We start from the raw sequence: 21,166 nt of genomic DNA, 5'->3' as shown, positions 1-21,166 counted from the left end.
TACGTCTCTGCAGAACTCAGACCTGAGGAAATTGAGAAACACTCTAGCCAGCGTGGAACTGGGTTTACAGTGGGTCCATTGGAGACGCCATTCAGGGGATCACTACTCGTAAGACTCCTGAGCAGCCAGGGAGCCTGAGTCTCATTAAAAGGCACTTCACCTGGAAGGCTCCCGACAGCTGGTCTACACAGAGGGAGACGCAGAGTCAGAAATGGGGGCGGAGCCGGCGGGCCAGGAGCTCCCCCGGAGAAGAATGCTGAATTGTGAGTTTCAGGTGTGCCTCCTGGCTCACGTGCTGCTGCTCTCTAGTTACTTTCAGTCTCCTGATCGCTTTCCTCTCTGGGAGGAAATGGTCCCTTCAAGCTCCAGCACTGAGTGGCCTCGTGAATTTTGCCCCATCTAAGGTTCTTTTGAGTCTAAGGTTTGTGCATGTGTTAAAGGGAAAATACAAATGAAATCAGGAGTCCCCTCAACATTGTGTCACGCTCAGCGTCTGTCTTCCTAAGTCCCCGGAGGCTCCGGGTCTTTGGTGCCCACGTCTTCTACAGCATCACGTCCCACGGGGCGTGTTTGCATGCTCACATGTAGCCTCCTGCCTGATCAGTGGTGGCTCCAGAGATGTCAACATGTAGAAGAATGTGCGTCTGAGATGGATGGAATACAGAGAGTCTCGGTCCAACCAGAGTTTGAAACTGTCACTTCACCGGGCCAGCGACTGTGCCTGCACCTCCTCCAGTGACCCAGCTGCTGGGGCCTCGGTCCTAGAAGAAGGTGCCTTATTTGTGAGCAGGCTCTGCTGGTGCTCAGGGTTCTGGGGAAGCTGTGGTCTTTGTGCCTAAAAGCCGTCAAGGGCTGGCTTGATAGCCACACTGGGAGCCCGGGGACTCCCTGGTCAGGCTGGTCGAAGGATGTCTCTCCTGCTCTCTACCTTGACATGAATCTAGTCAGTAAGTTTAGATTTCTCGCCTTTGGGAGGCAGGGGCTGGGGTGGGAAAGGCGGAGGCACTGGGTGGGGTGGGACAGACATGGGTGTCCTCCCTGCCCTGCTGCACCTGTCCCCTCTGCTGTAAGTTGGAGGTAACCCTGAGGACTAAGGGAGGTGGCAGGGAGACCTGTGCCTGGCTCACAGGTAATAGCTCATAAGGACCACGTGCATCCTTCCCTTCCTTTCCTAGGTGCTGGGGTAGGTGATGAAGGACTGGGCAGATGGCTCAGTGCCTGTCCTCCAGGAGTTTCTGATCTTGTTTGGAGACCTCTCTGTCCCTCGAAGTTGTAGCTGGGGTGGCCACCTGCCTCTAGGGCAGCCCTCCCACTGATTGTCCCTCAAACTCAGTTACCCAGGGCTGAATCCATCTGCTTCTCCAAGACCTGCCCCCACCCCCTCTGGGTTCCCCTTTGGTCCCTGACATCTCTTGGATCCTAAGGGCATCCCAGGGTTCTCCCCCTTCTTCAAGCACTGTCATCCAGCCCTAGGTCTGCCTAACCACCCCTCCAGGGAGTGTCCTCCCCATTCCTTACTGTCCCACCCTGACTGAGGCCCCCAGCCCACGCCATCCCACCTAAGTATGCAGGGCCTTGTGGCACAGTGGTTGTTCTTACCTATCATGAGTGTGATGTCCCAATTATTTTAGTGATTTGAACGCTTTATTTTCTCATTGAGTCTAGGCTTGCAACCACTGGAGAGTTTTCTCTGTCCTCCCTCTGCCTAGGTTGGGTACCCCTTCTCAGTCCCTGCCCTAATTCCCTGTGTGTCTCCCATTTATGGCTCCCATGCTAATCCTGCCTCAGGGCCTTTGCACTGGCTGTTTCTTCCCCTGGAATGCTCTTCCCCTGTGGATCTACATGGCTCACACCGCAGCTGTTTTAAGGTCTTCACTCACACATCACCTGCTCGCTGAAACCCCTACGACTGCCTGTGTCAGATCACAGTGCTCTTGACGCCCGATCCTCCTTTTCTGCTTTATTTTCTTTCTTAACACTTCCCGTCCTCTCACACGCCATACGAGTTCCTCATGTGTCTTGTTGCTTGTCTCTCCTCAGTCACTGGTGACAGGGACTTTGTCTGTTTCATGGCCGAATCCTCGTGCCTGGCATGGTGCCTGGCACGTGGGCTTTCAATAAATATTTGCTGAATGAATGAATGACGTGCATTTACCCCATTTTTAAATGGTCCATTTTGGCCTCTTTATTAGATTCTGGCCTCCTGGAGGGCAGGGCCTTGTTCTGTTTGTTTTGGCCGTAGTATTTCCTTGATTCCTTTTTGATGAATAAATGATTGTCTCAGCCTCTGAGTTCTCTCCCTGAATAGAATTCTGAGCATGTCACTTTGATCTCTGAAAGACTAGCTTTTCGGGTGGTTTCTGTACAGCCCTCACCCCATCTCTTGTCACCTGGCCACAGCCAGGCACCTGCTTCCCTCCTCTCCCCGACCCCCGCCCAGCACACTCACACTCTGACTTCGTCCTGACTTCCCTGACTTCATCCACTAACAAGCCATGTGCTTTCATGAACATCATACATCCCAACCTCCAAGCCTTCCCTTCTGCTGCCCCACCTGCCGGAATGCCCTAGCCATTGGCCTCCTGGCCAGCTCCTATGCATCCCTCACTTGCTTTGAACCCTTCTTCCGGTGCCCACCCTGTACATCCCTCCCCTCGAGCAGGGGCTCACTCCTTAGGTCGTGCCTCCCTCTTTTGCTGGAACAGGAACTCTCTTAAGCCAGCTACCACATCTTGTGCTCCTGGGGCCTGGCACAGTGTCCGACTTGCATGTTTAATGAATCGGCAAAGAAACAAATGATGCATCCACACTGATAATACAAAGCTCCATGTGACTGAGGGGCAGAATGATGTGGTCCAGCCTGACTCCTGGAGTACTTGAAATGCTGCTGGTTAAGGGATCTGCACAGACTGTCAACGCTCACAGTGTGGGAGGAGTTCCCCCTCCCCCGGTAACCACTGATCACACATTCACCACCAAGAGCCATACCAGCTTTCCCCAAGCCCTGGGCAGCTGTTTGGTCCCGTGCTGGTCCCCTGCAGGGGCTCTGAGGCTGCATCTCTCCAGTGGGGAGGTTGGAGTTTGAAGGATGCTGCAAACTGCACCGTCTGGGGGCCTCTGGGAAGGCAGGTGTAGGCACTGAGCTGGCAGGTAAGGTCTCAGTGGGCCAACTCGGCCTTGGGGAAGATGGTCTGGCTGCAGGGCTCACTGTTGAGTCCTGGCCTGGGGACCTGCTGCAGAAGCACCTGGGCAGCCTGGCAGGGGCAGAGCGGGCCTTTGGCTGGGTCTGGGTCTGGGCCTTGGTCTTCCCTGCAGGTCTCCTCTGGACCTGCAGTGACTGTGGGACCTGGGAGCTGGGCCCTGGCTTCCCAGTGAACATCTGAAAGCCCCGCCCACTGCGGAAACAGGGATCTCCCTGAAATACGTTGACCAGGACCTCTTTGGTCCTGGGGCTGAGAAGAGCTTTCCTCTCCCTCAGAGGACTGGTTTCTTGCCAGTTCCTCCTCAGCCATCACCGGGCACACCCTGCCTGCTACCCACGTATTTTGTGCCGCTGCAGGGGCAGCCAGCTCTCCCGCAGGCCGGTCTCTGTGGATCACACTTGAAAAACAAAGGTTGGCTGGTGGGGGTGGGAGGAGCAGTCTCACTCCTTAACATTACCTGGGGAGCTTTTGAAAACTACCCGTGTCAGGACCACACTCGTATTAATTAATCAGAGTCTCTGGGCGGTGAGGAAACCACACTTAAAAAAAAAAAGCTTCCCGGGTGAGTCTGATGTGCTGCAGGACCGGAGGACCGCGGGGCCAGATGACCACTGTCTCCAAAACCCGGTTACTCCATCTCTGCCGCCCTGCTCTTTCAGGGGGCCTGTCCGGTGCCCAGGGGCTCACACTCATGGCCCCGCTTGGACTGTTCCAGGTACAAGGCGAGTGTGCAGACCAGTCCCTGCATCACGGCGCTCAGAGTTTAAGCCTGAGGCCTGGGGTCTGTTTCATGGTGTCGCTTGCTGGGTATTTGCAGACCTCAAATGAACCTCACCTGGACCGCTTAATCCTGAGTCCTGAGAGAGGTGAGAACACTTGTTCCAAGACTGGACAGTCTAGTTTGAGAGGTTCTGGGCCCAGGGGATGCTGTCTCTTGAATGGGTGCCCCATCCGTGTGCCCCCCAGTACCTCTAACCCCCAAACCCTGACCCAGACCCTCTGAGTTCTCTACCTGGAAACTGGCGTCTCCGCCCACTGTGGGGACCCAGGAGGGCACGGTGTCCCCCACTCTGGTGTCCCACTCTCCTCTCTGTCCCCACTCCTCCAGCTCAGATCTTCATCACTGCTCACTCCGCCAGGCGAGCATCTCCACCCTCATCACCCACCTGATCTGGTCTTTATGTGCCGCCAGAGGGTCACTGACCTGTAGAAAGTGTGTGACGGCCGCCACCATCTGGGTCTGAATGTGCTTGGCCCCCAGCACACCTTCTCCTACCTCTGTGCCTGTCTCCAGCTGCTGCCCAGGTCGCCTTCCCACCTCCAGACCTCTCAGACAGCCTTCTCATGCACGGCTGCTCTTTGCCTCTGAGCCTCTGTACATTCTTCCCCGTTCTTGGAAGAATCTGATTTCCGGAGTTTACAGAGACATGTGCACACAAGCCTCTCTCTCCTCTTTGCTCCTGCCTGCAAGCTCTGAGTCCGCTTCCTCCCATCTTCCTGGTGCTCTGGCCCTGGTGCTGCTTTGTGGAATCTCTCTAGAGTCAGTCCCCCTAAGGAGACACTCTCACAGGCCATGGAAGGGTCAGTGTTCCCTGAAAGGAGGGGCAGCACCAGGCCACGGGCTCGGGTCAGCGGAATGATCACTCGCTTCCATGCTTCAGTCTTTACAAAACCGAACCAACCCAATCAAAATGTATTTTTTGCTGAGATAATTAAAGGATAACAACGCCATTGAGAAAAGAGGATGCTGTGATAAATGCCTGTGTACTTACCCTCCAGCTTTATCAAATTGCAACGTGATGCTGCTTTTTCTTTATCCGCACCCCCCTTAAAAAAAAAAAAGAAATTGGTCTTTAGGAAGCCCCCACCTTCGTCTCCCACCTCAGCCCTGCAGACTTGGAGCTTGCATGTGGTGTGAGGGTAAGGACCCGGAACCAGCGGGCAGACCCTCTCCTCTAGTCCTTGTGGGTTTTGGGTTCTTCTGCAGCAACACCCCAGCCCCCTCTAACCCTTCCATCCAGCTCGTCCTGCTCTGCTGCACACTTGTGGGCAGAAAGCGGGCAGAGTGAGGGCTGAGGCAGACCCCGACCTCTTTGGCGCCCAAAGAGGAGTGGACATGGATTTTAAGGGAAAAAGATAAAGTGACTCCTCACTTGGGCTAATTCTCTGCTTCAGGGGATCAGGAGAGAGGCTGATGATCAAGCTTCTCCACGTTATTCTGTATTTTTCCCGTGTCATTTCCTCTGCCTGGAAAGCTTTCCTCCCCTCTCCCGTACACCCAGCTCCTATCCAGCCCTCAAGACCCAGCTAGGATGACACCTCGTCCGTGGAGATTTCCCTGCTGGCCCCGGTGGAAGTCATCTCTGTGTTTTCTAAACCCTCTTTGTGCATTACTGGTGCCTGGAATTTGAGTTTCGTCCTTGCTTTGTCCCTGTCCCACAAGACTATAAGCTCCTGGAGGCCAGGGACAGTGTCTCCTGTTCATTTTTTGTATCACTCCCCACCCTCATTGCCCAGGTAAGTTATGACTTGAAGCTGGAGTGCGGGGAGCGTTTGCTGAGTGAATATTTTGTTTCAGCACCGAGAGCAGATCGTGCACGTGGTGAGCACTGCACGAAGCTTGCTTGAGTGAGTGAACAAGTGAATGAATGAATGAACGAATACACTGAGTAGCACCCTATCCCTGGGGCGGGCTTGTCTCCGCTAGTAAGAGTTGGTGAGTATTTCAGGTGTCCCGGGCCAGGCCTGGAGCTCTCCCCGAGTCTGATTCCAGAAGGCGGTAGGCGTTGTAGGATGCCTGGGCCAGGGGCCGCATCCCTCCGGTTGGCTCACAGCGGCCCCACTGAAGTCCCACCAGTCCAGTCGTGGAGAACAGTGAGCAGCAGGCAGGCTCCACGCCCCTCCCAGTCCGGCCTCCCCCACGCCCCACAGTGAGGCCAGCGGTGCCCCGAAGCCACAGGGCCTCCTGGTCTGCAGGCATCCCGGTGTGTTTTTTCCCAGCGAGTGACTTTAAATCGTCTTTAAAATGATTGCTCAACTTGGAAACCCCTGCCGGCGGGTGTCTGGGGTGGTTTGGATCCTGCTCAGCATTTCATTCCTTTCCCCAAATTGCTCATTATTTCATTTGCATAAATGTTAGTGGTGAGATGCTGCCCCAGGCCTAGGAAGCTCAAATAGACCTCATAACGGGGCAGCAGAGACAGCGAGGGGCAGGGCCTCAGTCTGGCCCAGGCGCGTGTCTGCGATTTTCTCGGCCTCGTCCTCGGCACCAGCTTCCGCAAGAGCAGCCGAGGAAGGAGGCTCAGCGCCGGACTCCCGCCCCCTGCCTGTGCCTGACCTGGCTCGTCCCCCTCTCTCTGCACGTGGTCACCCAAGGCCCTGCGCGGACAGGAGACAGAGGCCAGAGGGATCCTTGCTCCCACCTGGGCTCTGGCATCCCCTCCCCGTCAGTCAATCCATCCACACGGACTCATTGAGAGCCGTCGTCCTGACAGCCGGGCGCTGGGTACCGCCACGGGGAGACGGCGGAGCAAAAGACACAAGGAGATAAAACCCTGTGTGGGGGGCAGTGTGGACCAGACAAGGCAGCTGTGTTACGTACTCAGCCAGGGGGCCAGGCAGTTGGAGCTTTGAGAGGGATGGGGAGTCGGGGGAAGAGAACTTGGAACCTGAGGGCTGAAGATGGGAACCTGAAGACGGTCTTGAAGGTCGAAGAGCCGGGAACCCTCTAGGGCTGAGCGTCCTACCAGGTGTGCTGCAGATGGCAGGTGGCTGGGAGCCTTCCGCAGTGGTCAGGTGCGTCTGGGGCTCCAGTCCCCTCTGGCATACCTGACTGTCCTGTTTCTTCACGTGGTGTGAGGTGGAGGAGGCTGGGGCAGCTGGGGGGCTCAAGTCTGTGGACATCACGGAGGAGGGGGCTTAGTGGGCGGGGCTGGAGCGCAGCTGGCAGGGGAAGGGAGTCGTGGGGGTGACACTGGCACAGGGATCAGGGAGGTTTCGAGGAGCCTTGAATGCCGAGCTCAGGAATCTAGACGCATCCTTTAGGCTCTGTGGAGCCTGAACAGGTTCCTGACCAAACAAGGGGCCTCGTAAGAGAGCCACTTCAGACCCATCGATAGGGCAGCGGCGTGGAGACAGGAGGAAGGAGTCGGGGACAGGAGCCCAGGCCTGACGCCACGTGGGTAGGACGTGTCCCCCACGGGCAGCCGCGATCTCTCAGGCCTGCCCTTCGCCGCCCACATTTATCAGGCTCCCCTGATGTAGTGCACTGAGGAAAACCAATTTTCGCTGAATTTTCGGGGTCAACGGTGAGGCCGTTGCAAGGATAGACCCGAATTCCCCTGACGCAGTGCAAGTGGAGGGCTTGCTGGGACCTAAGAGATTCCAGTTCCAAGAGAAAGAGCCCCTGTCACACCTCAGGGCGTCAGTTTCCCAATGATTTCCTCACTTTCTCCAGAAACTCACTCAATTCCGTGTCTCTCTCTGTGTTTGCCAAGAACCTCCAATGAGCCCAGCATGCTTCCATGTCCAGAGAGAGAATAGGAAAAGAAGGAAAACATGGCCCTCGTCCTCAAGGACTAAGCATAACCACATTCAGTGGAATTTAAATGAAGCATTTTTGGACCGTGACACACAGTAAAAATACATTTACCATATGAATCACGACCTAGCGCATCTGTCCATCCATCCACCCATCCATCCAAAATAAAACTTTAATAAACCCTTGCTATGAGTGATCCACCCTGAGATTTTCTATTTGCTTCTCTTTTTTTTTTTAACCCTGTCCCACAACCCACTAAGCCCATCTCGTGACCCGAAAATGGGTTGTTACCTCAGTTCGTTAAGTGCTGGCTTCGCTGGAGAGTGGAGGCCAACACACTTACACGAGTCAGCGGGCGTCTAGGAGAGCTGAGTGCCTCTTAAACGATCCGTCTGGCGGTGCGGGCTGTGTCTGCTCTGGGTCACTGGGAAAGGGGAGGTCCTCGCCATGGACAGGAATGAGGAGCGGGCGCTCTGGAGGACGGGGGCATCCTGGCCAGCGGCGTATCCACCCTGCATATGGAGGAACGGCTACCCTGCCTCTGAAGGCAATGGAAGCAAGTACAGGATGGAAAATTTTTTTAAAGAAACAAACAAAAACACAAACTTAAAAAAAAAAATGCACCACTGAGCTGTCAAGGGAATGAAGGCATCTGTTGAGGCCCATGGCGTAAAAGTGGGTCACAGAGGTGAGTCAGTCCAGGGCGGGCTCCGGATGGGAGGGTGTGTGTCAGACCCTTCCCACCCACAGCTTCAGCTCTGTGGGACTCAGGCCCAGGGATACAGGCAGGATGGCTAACAGGAGGTGGCCACAGAAAGCTCAGGCCCGGAGGGCGACACTCCACAGGACACAGGCCTACAGTGCAGAGGGGAGACCCGGAGATCAGCCCATTTTGACCTGTTCACTGAATAGAGGGGAAAGATGGTCTCCCTGGAGGATTCAGAACCAAATGCCAGCCCTCCCGCGGATTTAAAGCCCAAATTCATGACCCTGGGCAGGTCAGGGAGGATGGGGACTCGGACTGAGAAATGAAGCAGAGGGATTTGGGGGAGATTTGGGAATTCAAAGGTAAACAGGGCTTGGTGATGGGTCAGACAACAGGTTAAGGAAGCCGGAGGTGGCAAAGGTGACTCCTGTGAGTCCCGCTTGCCCTTGTGGGTGGATGAAAGCACCGTGTCCTGGAAGACAGCTGGGTCTGGGAGGGATTATGATGACGCTGAGCTTGGACCATTAAGTTTGAAGTGCCTTTGAACATGGAAGGAAGAGAGAGTTGTGGGAGAGGTGTGGCAGCGCTGTCAAAACTGCCGAGAGGGACAGGACAGATGGCAGCCTGGACTGGACGTGCAGTAAGTATCATGGTTGTGGGTGGCCTGAATGTAGGTTTCCCGTGGACTAGGAGACAGAGTGGAGAGTGAGTGGGAGGTGAGGGCTGGTGAGCTGAGCTGGGAAGGCCAGGGGGGGCCGGCTGCCGGGAGATGTGGGCTGGAGGGAGGGCTTTCGAGAGGGGAGCGATTTTTGCGTAACTGCCAGTAGGATGAGAGGATGAAGGCAGACAAAGGGAGAGCCAGAGCATCTGAGCGAGAAGGGATGGGAGATGGGTTTTGTTTCCTGCAGAGGCATGATGGGTCAGCGTCCAAAATGCAGTGGCTGGCTGGACACAGCGGGAGGAAGGAGGGTGCCGGCCCCGATGGAGGGGCTTCCGGGCTGGGGGCAGCGGGTGGTCAGAGGCCTAGCCTAACAGCTTCCACCTCCTCTGAGAAGTGGGAGGTGAAGCCACAAAGTGCACGTGTGGAGATGAGGAGGGAGATGGGGGCTGGAGGTTTAAAATAGGCTGGAGAGTGTTTGGAAAAGAGAGTCCTTCCAGGGAGTGGGAGAGAGAGTTGGCAAATCTTAAGGGCCCACTCGTTCATTCATTCACTCATTCTTGACTTGACAAATATGACTGTGTACCTACTATGTAGCAGCCACTGTGTTCTAGGCCCTGGGGATGTGTCAGTGAACAGAAGGAGAAAAAAACTTCCAGTCCTCATGGAGCTTATTACCTTCTAGATGGAAGAAGCACAGTAAACGGATGGCTGCGTACACCGTGTGCTATGTAATGTTATAAGATGATGTAATAAGCAGGGTCAGCGCGCGAAGTATGTGGATGTTACAACATGAAACGCCACGGAGGAAACTAGAGCAGTGGGAGGGCAGGGCTGGTGGTCAGGCCGGGCCTCGCGGAGAAGAACCAGCTGAGCGACGACCTGAAGGCCTGGAGTGGGTGATGTGTGGCTGTCTGGGGAGACCGGTGGCCCTGGATTTATGGAATGTCCACCTTCCCTGTGGGGTGACTTTCTTCAGCAGGGCAGGACTGGCAGCATGGACAGGAGTAGAGGGGAGGGGGCAAGGTTGGACAATGAGGAGACCACAGACCGAGGACCCCAGGCCTTACCAGGTGGAGGCGGGGTGACCCAAGAGGGGGGCAGGGTGAGGGGAGGAGAGAAGTCAGAGACGCGACCAGGTGACCGTGGGGTGAGGGGTGGCCGCGCCTGAGCCTCAGATGTACGAAGAGGTCCCCCGGAAGCTCCGTCTCCTCCAGCCAGGACAGGAGGGGTGGCGGGCTCATCTCTGAGGGTGCCGCCAGCTCCACCTGCAGATACCAGTGACTCCTGCTTGCTGCCGCAGAGGCGTGGCGAGGGGGCTGGCAGCTGCCCTGCTCTGTGGCCCTCGCACTTCATGCTGCTCTTGGCTCCTACCTAGCCTGTCGTCGTGTCCCCTATTTCTCGACAAAGCGCAGCTTCCCCTCCTTCCCGCTGTGTTAGAATTCCATGTGAACGGAGAGCGTCGAGCATCTGGGGTTGGGACCTTTGGGGCTGAAGCGTACCCGTCTTAGTGGAGGAAAGTGGTGAGCGCCATTTTCCTGCTCAGGGATTTTGTTTTTCTTTTGTATCGTTCTTTACTCTGTCCTAGATGGTTCAGGTTCTGGTAAGAAAAGACTGTCACGGTGAGACTCCCTTAAAACTCAGCACCAAGCAGGTCAGGCCGGCTAGAAGAGTCCCATCTCAGTCCGCAAGGGCCCTCGGGGAAGAGCTGGCCTTGTGTCTCCAGGGACGGGCTCTGCCCGTAGGGGACCCCATGGGTGAGCGTACTGCTGTCAGCTTTTCTTTCCGTCTCCCCTGGGGACTCCAGGCAGGGCCCCAGCCATCTCTTAGCCTTGTGTCCCTGCATCCACGTCTTCCACAGACGCCTGGACCTGTGCTGTCAGGATGATAATAATAATTTCAGTTACTGGTCCCCTGGGTTAGCTGCTGTTAACCAGGTGGGCACCATTGTTGTCCTCATCCAGTTCAGGAAACTGAGGCGCAGAGAGCTCCATGAACACACCCAAGGTCAAGTACACTGCGCTGGTGTGGGGCAGACGGGGTTTGACCTCAGGTGCCCAGGCTCCAGGCTCCCTCCCCCTCCCCCCAGTGCCTTATCTCATCTGATAAGGGGGTGCTCGTAATTACTCTTCATTACAGATGGCGGAGCTGGCCGGGAGGCAGGTGTCTGGCCTGGGCAGCCCAGGTGGAAGAGCTGGACAGGCCCCAGCACCGCTCCTCAGCACCCCAAGCTCCTGCTCGAGTTCCTGATGAGATGAACGGGTGCAGCCCAGTCTCGACTCTGGCCTAATGAGTCCCGTCGTGTTTGCATTTGTTCAGTTAATTCGTTTTCCAGACAGAACCACAGACCAGGGTTCCCGCCTCCTTGCCAGTGTGCCCATCCCAGACCTGATGGCCGCCCCAGGCTGCTTCGAGCCCCTGCTCGGCTGAGCAGGAGAAGGGCCGGCAGCCAGGACGAGAGGCCTGCGTGGGGACAGGGGCCTCCCCCCACCCTGACCCCGGCCGGCTGGGCGCCCGGCTCCCGGACTGGGGCAGGCGCATGAAATCCGAACTCTGGAGGGAAATTTACTGCACAATAAAGGAAGAATGGGCCGCTTTGGGGACAATTAAAGCCACATTACTGTGGAATTACAGAGGACGCCCGGGGAATTAAGCAAATCCAAAGCAGCTAGAAGCACCAGGGCCAAGAAATGTCGGGCCTTCACAGGCAGGGCCCACCCCCCCAACTTGTCCAAGGAACCTGTCTGGTTCCCAAACCCCCTAATTTTAAGGCAAGGAAAAACATCCAAAGACTTTACCTGAGGGGAACTATTGTCATTAAACAACCCCTGCCCAGCCCAGCCCAGCTTGTGCCTTAAATGGTTCTGTTCTGGTTACAGAGCCGACCAAGTCATAGGTGGAGGTCCTGGGGGGCAGGGCTCCACCCCCACCACGGGCAGCTGGGGGAACTGGACCCTGCCGGGATTGGGAGCTGGAGCCAGGCCGGGTTACAGTTCCCAGCAGCCTCTGCGAGCCGTGTGGGCTCAGCCTGGGGCCTTGACATCCTCACCTGTAAAATGGGCAGGACAGTGCCTCCCTCCCCTGCTCTTTGTGAGAAGTCGGCAGAGAAGGTATATCAGGTTAGGGCCCTGGTCCTCCATCTTTTTTATTTGATGGCTTCCTTTGGTGAGATGAGGATAAAGTTATGCATCGTGGGGCATTTTGAAGAGCAAGGGTGTTTGTGTTAGTTTCCTGTGGTTTCTCAAGTCCAGGGCTGTCCAGGGTTGGGAGACCCTTCTGGAGACCTCTGCACCCTTGCCCATGTGGCCCTCCTTTCCCTCCGTGGCATGCCTTGCGGGCGGTGGTCCTGCTTCACGGATGAGTAAGTGAGGGGGCATCAGTTTAAGGTGCTGGGGCAGACTTAGTGATCCCTGCCTCGGGGGAGATTCTGGGAGTCAAGACACCGTGGGTGTCTGGTCCTACCTTAGTGCACAGGCTCCAGGCGGCTCCCGTCATGGTCGTAGTGGCTGAAGTGAGTCTCGATGGCCGGGTGTCAGCTGTTTCATCTTTGAGCACTGCCCTCCATCCCACCTCCCGCTCTCTGCTCCCCTCTGCCTGCCCATCTTGTCCTTCAGGCTGTGGCCTGGCCTGTGTCCCCTGTCATCCCTTTCTCAGAGCTCCCAAGGTCCTCACCCCTCCTGGACACATCAGTGCCCTAGCACCCGCAGTCCTGCCTGCTTGGGGGTGAGGCCTCGAGGAGGAGACAACCTTTCATGTTAACCCCAGAAGACCTGGTCCCAAAGCCAGCAGCAGGAGAGAGTTCAGCCAGGATCCTGCCGGTTAGCGGGGCTGGACATCCCACGGGGTTTTTGATATGCCCGGGGGACCCTCAGCAGCCATGCCTTCTGGGTGCTGAGACCGATCAGTGCAGCCAGATCGCTCTGCCTGTTAGTGAGCCAGGCATTCGGCCCTGGGGGAGGAGAGTGGAGGGCCCCAGTCATCCCGGGACCCTCTCCCCTCCTGTAAGGGCCAGTCTCTTGCATGATTCTTGCCTGGGAGCTTCAGCATGAGAGAGTCAGCAAGCCACCGGGATGGCTTATTCCTAAATCTAGGGGAGATATTTAAAATACTCAATAACCAGTGCTTCCTGGCACCAACCGTCACAGAGATGCCAGCTGCATACAGCTGTATTGGTGCATTTCTGCAGAAGATCGGTCTGCCCTGAAGCTTTTAAAACCCCGAAAGAGTGGCTGGGTGTTTGTTTGTTTTAGCTAAGCCATCACTGTTCTGATGTCACGGCTCTGAGATCAGAGCTCTTTCAGAAGATGCCCAGCTACAGAGCCATCATCTTTCCACAGTGAAGAGGTGGCCTTGGTCCCCATGCCGTTCTCCAGAGCTGTAGCTGATAACATGAGGCGTCATTCCAAGAAGGACCATTTGGATTGGTTTTCTGCAAATAAATTCCCCACATTTGCCCACAGGGAAGTTCTCTGGCTGCCTCCTTCTGACTCAGGGTCGTTTACAGACTGGAGGATTTGTCAGGGTACCTCTTCCACTAACTCATGTATCAGAATGTTAACGAGGCTAGTTGCAGCCTCAGACCTGGAAGGCTTTCCCAGCCCAGACGTGGAATAGTGTCTCCTCTTAGGCTTGCTGAGTTGGAAGGGACTTTGTCTGGTTCTCTCTTGTCCTCAGAGCTGGAATCTCCTGTACTGCATCCTTCTACTTGAATGCCTCCAGAAACGGTGAGATCACTCTCTCCTGGGGTGGCCCATCCTAGGTCAGCTGGAACCTGCTGTTCCCTGTCACTCCCTCTGTCTGATGATAGGCCACCTACATTCTTCAGTGATGTGGTATGTAGTTAAAGTCTGTAAATGGGATCTCATCAACACTTGACTGGTATGTAAGTAAGTTATGAATAAGTTATACCTACCAGTTTGATTAAAATAACTGGATTTGGAATTGGGGTTCACAGTGTAATCAGTTCTACCATAATGCATGTCTTGATAAAAATGGCCTTTTTTTGGGTTAAGAGTTTGGGCCATGCTGATCGTAACAGCCTTTCTCCTCCTGTTTTGCCCTGGACGGGGCTGAGATTCCATGTGAGATTTTTGCAGGTGAAATTCGGACATGCTGGGGGGTACTGGGCCCCTGGAGAGCCTGATGGGGACAGAGTGGTGGCCTGTCTGCTCAGCATCGATGGTGGGGTCCCCCAAGAACACTTTTGGGGTCATCAGACAGGCAGAGTCTTTCCTTTTTTTACATCACCACATAGTCTCAGACAGGAGATTTCTGTTCTCAGTGAGCCGATGGAGAAACAGAAGTGATTGGGGGAGGCACTGACCACACAGCAACTGAAGAATCAGACAACCCTTGGAATTCAGCATTTTTGACTCGAAAGGACTTGTTAAACTTCCAATTAAACTCGGCATCCCATTTTTTTTCTAATTGAAGTATAGTTGGTTTACAATGTTAATTTCTGGTGTATAGCATCGTGATTCTGTTATATATATATTCCTTTTCATATTCTTTTTCACTATAGGCACTGACTATAGTTCCCTGTGTTTATAGCATCCCGCATTTTTATTTGCTACATCTGGTAACCCTTGTCGGAGAGGGAATCAGGAAAATGAGAAAGCACGTCAGCGTTGACCTAGAGGGGTCCACAGGGACCCCAGCTTCAGCCTGTCCCCATCCACACACGTGAACCTCCATCTCTTGGGCTGACGTGGCCCTGAGTGCGGCGTCACATCCCAGTAGCAGGGTAGATTGCATCCTAAGCTTGTCTCTGGAGCTGGCAGCCCAAGTCAGAGTTAACTGAAGAGTGGAATTAAATAACTGGCCCAGCAGAGAAGTACACGGCGGCCGTGGCCCAGTGGGGAAGGGAGTGGGAATGGTGTCCCGGGATTTGCGTGTTTTCTTGCCTGGTGTCAGGGGACCAGAATCGGCTGCAAGTCATTAAACCTCCTCGCTGCCAGCCTCTCCCACTGCCGCTGGAGCCTGCAGCTTGGCATGTGCCAGACTCGGTGATGGGACCCATTACAGATGGGAAACGACTCCAGGGAGCAGGGGCCAGACTTGGCCGGCACGGCTGGCAGATCAGCCCTCATATGTCTGTTTAATAAAGCACAGGGAGTGTGTGCACCACCTCTGGGGAACGCGGGCTGGACGGCGGCCCCCGCGCTCTTGACGGGCATCTGGGCAGGGTGGGGAGGCCGCGAGGAAAGAGGATCTTGTGGCAAGCAGAGCTGCAGGGGGAGTTCTGCTCACACGGCCTCTTCTCCTTTGAAAAGTCTTGGCCTTCGGGAATGGATTCCAGCAACCACGGGGTTTATCGCACTTCTTTCTGCCCAGGGCCATGCCACCTCGCCGCGCTGGAGGTCTGGAAAGACCTCCCTAACGAGTTCCAGGTCCTTGGCAAGGTCTCCCTGACTCTTTTTTCTCATTTCTTTTGTGACAAGAGGATAAACTAGGAAAACTTGGAAGCCCTCCTCCTTCCCTGCACCAGCCCCAAGATCCTGTTTTGGCCTTCAGAGGACAACACCCCCTTTTCCTGCTCGGCTGATGGGTCTTGGACGTGGCCGGGGGTGGGGTGAGAGTGTTCGTGTAGGGTCCTGTTATAAGAAAGCAGCAAGACTCCTAGTCTCTGGACCTCTCTTTTGAAACCGGTACCCCTGAGGGCAAGAGAGTTTGCATCTTGGAGTCAGTGGGCCGCTGCGGTGGAAGGTACCAGAACTGGGTATTGGCAAGGGGAGAGGAGGGGCTGGAAGAGGGATTTGGGGTGGGGGGTCGATTGGAGTTGGGAATGCCACTCAGGCTGGCCACCGTGGGCCTCGGCTGAAGTCCCTGAGGGAGGTTCCTGGGGCGGGGCCCTGGGAAGGGAGGATCTGAGGAATGGCCCTGCAGACAAAGAATTGAGGACGGCTCCTCCCGGCTCACCAAAGCCTCCTCGGCATTTCCTCCACTGGGAGGGGGATGTTTGTGCGGCAGGAGCCCTGAGTTATTCCTCGGCAGCAAAAGGCCTGGGAGACGTTAGGAGGGATCGGTTCAAAGCCTTAGGGGGAGGTGGCTCAGCAGCCAAACAAGGGCAGGGAAAAGAAAAAGCTACGATGTTTACAGAGGAAAAAAAGTCAGTGGAAAAAATGACGGTGAGGTCAAGCCTATTCGGGGGATGGCCGGGCGCAGTCCCCTGGGGAGGGGACCGGTCGCCCGCACAGATCGCACAGATCTCTGGGGAGAAAGCCACCAGGCCACGACGCACCCTGTGACCCTGCCTCCTGCGGTGGCCCCAGCCCAACCCAGGAAATGCTCCCTCCGGGGCCTTCGTCACCAGCCTGTGCGCGGGACCGTGTTAATCCATCGCCTCCCTGCCCAGCCGGAGTTTACTTCTCTGCTCAGAGACCTCAGATTTATCCCCCGCTCTCGCCCCCATCCCTGCTCCAGAAGCCCGGGAGGGTCTGGCTGGGTGGGGACGGCGGCTCCCAGCCGCTCTTTTGTCTGATACCTTGACAAAGGGGCCCGGCCTTTCCCAAGCCCCACAGGTGTGAAGAGCTTGTTACCCTGGTGTTTGTTCAGCCCTGTTAGCGGCCTGAAGGGCTGTTGACAGGGCCCCTTTGTGTGTGCACTCTCTAAAGCTCTCTAAGCCCTCAACAAACACAGGCCACTTCTCTCCTGGGACTTTATCAGAAACCGTCTGAAGCCCGCCTTGGCCGCCTTGGCCGCTGGGAAGGCCAGCCTCCTGGACAGAGTTCGGGGACTGGGTTTTGAAAGCATTTCTCAGGTTTTTTTGTTTTTTTGTTTTTTTTTTCATTTTTCCTATCACCTTAATCTGTCTCTTGTGCATTCTGTTTCTGATACCAGAGATCAAGCACAGGTCTGGGGCAGGGGGCAGAGATTTTGTTTTCAAGTTTTAAAAAAAATGTGGCTTTGCAGGCCTTCTGTCTCCTGAGAGGAAGCGCTGGCAGAGAGACCTGGAGAGAGGTCAGTGGGCTACTCCCTGTGAGAACTTGACTTTAGGAGGTTCTCGGGCCCAGCGGAGAAGTTCCTGTTGCTAACTGCCCTCCTGGAAATCCTTTCACCAGGGTCTCCCCATTGACCCCCACCACCCACCCAACCCGTGTGCCCCAAAGTGGACTAACTTCTCCCTCAGAATAGTTTCCTCTGCCCAGTACCCTGGAGAGTAGTCCTTCTGGATCAGGTGGTCACCAGTCCTGTCAGCTACTCCCCCTGCTGAGGCTGCTCCCCGGTTGTAGGCCCGCATCACTTCCACCTTGAGCTTGTGGAAGTCTGTAAGATGGCCCCTCAGGGCCGTGGTACCATCATGCCCCATCTCTGATCTACCTACAGGCTGGGAGTGGTCTTACTGCTCTTCCTGCCACCCTGCTCCTTGCCCAACTCAGTTCCACCCCTGTGGCTTGTTCACAGCTGGAGCACACCCCTCCTGAATTCCCGAAAGCTTCCCTGCCGACTGGAATCTGTCCCTTACCTCCAGAAGTTTGGTGTTGCACAGCCATAGACTTTCAGGGCTAGGAAGGAAGTCAGATCATCAGACCCAGTGTCCTCATTTTCCCAATGAAATCATGGAGGCTCAGAGAGGCCAAGTGGGCTTTCCAGGGGCGCACACCAGGACTAGCGCCTAGGTCCCAGGTTTCCCGGATCAGGTCCAGTTCTCTTGCCTTTCATCCTTGCAGCCTTGTGATGTTGTATCGGCTGTGTGCTGTTTGAGTGAGCTTAATCATAACTATGCTCTCACATGAGCCCCTAGAGCCTTGCCTTCAGACATCTTTTTTCTCCTCCGTGCGTTCTGGACCAGCGGCCCTCACAGTGTGGTCCTGGGGTGGGCAGCATCCGTCAGCGTCACCTGGGAACTTGTTAGTAGTGCACATTCTCCTGCGCCACCTACAGCCCGCTGAGTCAGAAGCCCCTGGGCACGGGGCTGGCTCAGCTGCCTGTGTTTTGGCAGGCAGTCCCAGTAATTCTAGGCACCCACGTTTGAGAGCCATCCCATGTTGGGTTCTTGGGAGGGGATTAGTGGCTTCTTGAAGTGGCTTCTTGAATTGAAAACCAGAACTCGAGAGAAGGAAGAGGAGGTCATAGTCTTGAAAGAGCGAAACGCAGCAGGATCAACCCTACGATAGCTGTGCTTCTCGACTCACAGGCTGGCACGTCGAAGGGGCTCTGTTAATATCTGTTGAATGAAGAAATGAACAAGCAATCATGCAGATGCATGCAGGGTTGTGGGTGTCATTGGTGGCCCCGTCTCATGTCTTGAGGGGCCACGTCTTCCCTCACATGTTCTCTGGGAGTCCCCTGGAGTCCCGCAGAGCATCCTCATTTTACCCGGGCACTGTCTCGCCCAGCATGGACTGTTGACTTTACTTCCAGACAAGCGAGTTGTCCAGTCCTCCTGGCCATTTCTAGGGTGCTTTCCAACAGTGTTTCAGTTTGAAATCAGCCAAGACATGCCGAAAATGATTGCAAGCCCTCAAGCCTTGACTGGAACCAAACGGCTCCTGTGAGATGCTTCTAGTCTCTTACCAGCTGTCCAGTCTCTTTGGCACACCCCGGCTGGTCACTGCTGCATTGTATTGGCCAGCTGATGTCTCCGGTGACAAGCTTTCAGCCTTGTGTTCAGGGGGAAGGGGTAGTCCTTGGAGTGAGGTGACAGTGACAGCAACATTAACCAGACTTTTTCATGCTGGGTACCTCTGAAGACTCTGCGAGGGCAGGGACCCGCTCTGTCCTGCTCACTGTTCTATCCCAGCGCCTGGCATTGTGCTTGGAACGTAGTAGGTGCTTAGTAAATATCAGGTGAGTGAATAAATAAATTCGCCAGCTACCACATTTACCTTTAGTAAAATGAAAGCTACAGTCTGGGATTTGTTTTGCAGGTTTATCTACATGAGCAATCATTTCTCTTATGCCCAGCTCACCTGTAGACATGAAAGGGTTCAGGGCCCCAGAAATGCTTGGGCCGGTCCTGCCTCAGCCCCTTTTCCAAAAAGAGCCATTTGAGAGCCCAGCTCAGGGTCCCCAGGTGCTGGCAGAAGCCAGGTGTATGGGGAGCGGTGACTGCCCAGCCTGGTCATCTCAGGAGAGGCTGAAAACTGGGCTCAGAGACGACACCACTGAGGGCAGAATACTCAACATTTACAAACAAAGGTCAAAGAATTTCTAAATAAACAGTATACCAAGGAGAGTAACAAAATAATAAATAAAAGGAAATACAAACTATGCCAAACTCTTAAAAATAACTCTCAAATATTTTTGTTATTCTGAACCAATCGTTTAAGAGGTTTCTCCTGAAACCAGATCTCTCCCCATTCCTCCATCACAGATGCCCTGCCATGAACTCTCCCCTTTACCAGGCAGCCGAGGGCTAGGGACATGCATACAGAGCCCAGGAGGGAGCATATGTGGGCCAGTTATTTGGGGCAGTGCAGCTGCAGATACAGAGGACCAGAGTTCCCTGCTGTGCTGCAGAACAGACCTGGGCAACCTGGAAGGGAAGGAGAATGTTAGGAGTAATTCTGTGTGTGGGGACGGTGGGGAGGGCACCGCGTCAAGCCTGGAGCTCTGAGGAAGCCCATCGCTGAAGGACTGTCCTGGTCCATGAGCACCCCCCCCCCAAATCACATGACATCTAGGGGAGCCAAAGCCCGAGTCTCTGAGAGACAGGGCCTGGATACGGCTTAACAAAGTCTGCTAGATTCTTTCTGGGCCTAGGAGAGCCCTGGTGGGATTGGGGGTCAGCACATCAGGTCTTTTGTGAGAGGGTCGACGTCTGTGTCTGGACAGCTTATCAAACCAACAGATGTGGATTCAGTCACCATTGTGTGCAAGAATTTACTCGAGGTCCTGGGAGGAGTCCAAGGCATCCTAGATGTGGGCTCTTCTTAAAGCACTGCAGTCCACACGAGCAGACAGAAGCTAAATCAATGAGTTAAAGCAACAAGAGAACTTTAAAGTAGTGCAAAGCAACAAGAAAAGAAGGTCACAAACGCCACGAGGCTATGTCTTGGTGGAGGGTATCATCCAGGCGGACCGCTCAATCCTCCATCAGTCCTACTTTCCTACCTACCTAACCTAAACGCTCACTTGCGCATTCATCCACCCACCCACCCACTCACCCATGCACTTACCCCTTCATCCAGCCATCATTCATCCACCCACCCACCCACCCACTCATCCATCATCCATTTATCCATCTACTCACCCACCCATCTATCCACCCACCCATCTATCCACCCATCTATCCACCCACCCATCCATCCATCTCTCTTGCTTGCTCATTTTTGCTCCCTCTCTCTCATTTGTATAACAAAATGAGGTCTGCTCTGGGCTGGATGACATAAGGACAAACACTGTCCCTGTCCTCCAGGAACCAACACAGCTGAGCATGTGTCCTGCTTTATCTAAAAGTTTGCTGCCAAGAGCATACATTTGCCCCCTCCCTCTATGAGACTGGGAGCCCCTGGGTAGCTGAGAGGGCATTGTCCATCCCTGTCTCTCTGATGGCCTGTGGCACAGGGCCTGGCATGAAGCCAGAGCACCTAAATGTGTGTTGATTGAGCCGTTGGGGGTGGTGAGGGGTTGGACAATCTGTGTTGGTGGGAGAGGTTCGAAGAAGCTTAAGGAATGGTGGTAACAGGCATACGTTAAAAGAAGACTTAGAGGACCTTCAGATGGGCGAGGAAAATGGGCCCCCATCTCCTGAGCCCCTTTCCCTGTCAGGCTTCTGGTTGTGGGTCCGGGGGCTCTCTTCCTCCCACCTCCTGCCCTGTGTTATGCCCCTGGGTCTGAAATGCAGCCGCGTGTGATGTGTCCTTGGTGATCCCCGTGTGACCGCTGAAGAAAGGTGCAGAGCTTGGGGTCCAGAACAGACCAGCTCTCTCTGGGTGGCTGGGGGACCCCAGGACAGGATGCAGCCTGTGCCGGCTCCTCACACATCATGCTGCCCTCCGCCCTCCCTTCTCCCCTGGGCTGACCCCTCGGTTCTCACAAATCTGCCCTCTCCTTTCCGCCTTGAAATCTGATAATGAAACGAATACCCAATATTTTTGCCTCCAAGAGAGGCAGGA

At 55.1% G+C, this 21,166-nt stretch overlaps 1 protein-coding gene across 2 annotated transcripts in view; it reads left to right on the top strand.

Moving 5' to 3' along the window:
- The window catches only part of NTN1 (netrin 1), a 178,400-nt gene that overhangs the window by 90,465 nt on the left and 66,769 nt on the right, over window positions 1–21,166 (top strand). The gene's annotated exons all lie outside the window — the stretch shown is intronic.

This window comes from Camelus bactrianus, chromosome 16 (assembly GCF_048773025.1).
Source record: "Camelus bactrianus isolate YW-2024 breed Bactrian camel chromosome 16, ASM4877302v1, whole genome shotgun sequence".
NCBI lineage: Eukaryota > Metazoa > Chordata > Mammalia > Artiodactyla > Camelidae > Camelus > Camelus bactrianus.
Note: the sequence above shows the minus strand (reverse complement) of the source record. Positions and strands in the feature narration are given on the sequence as shown.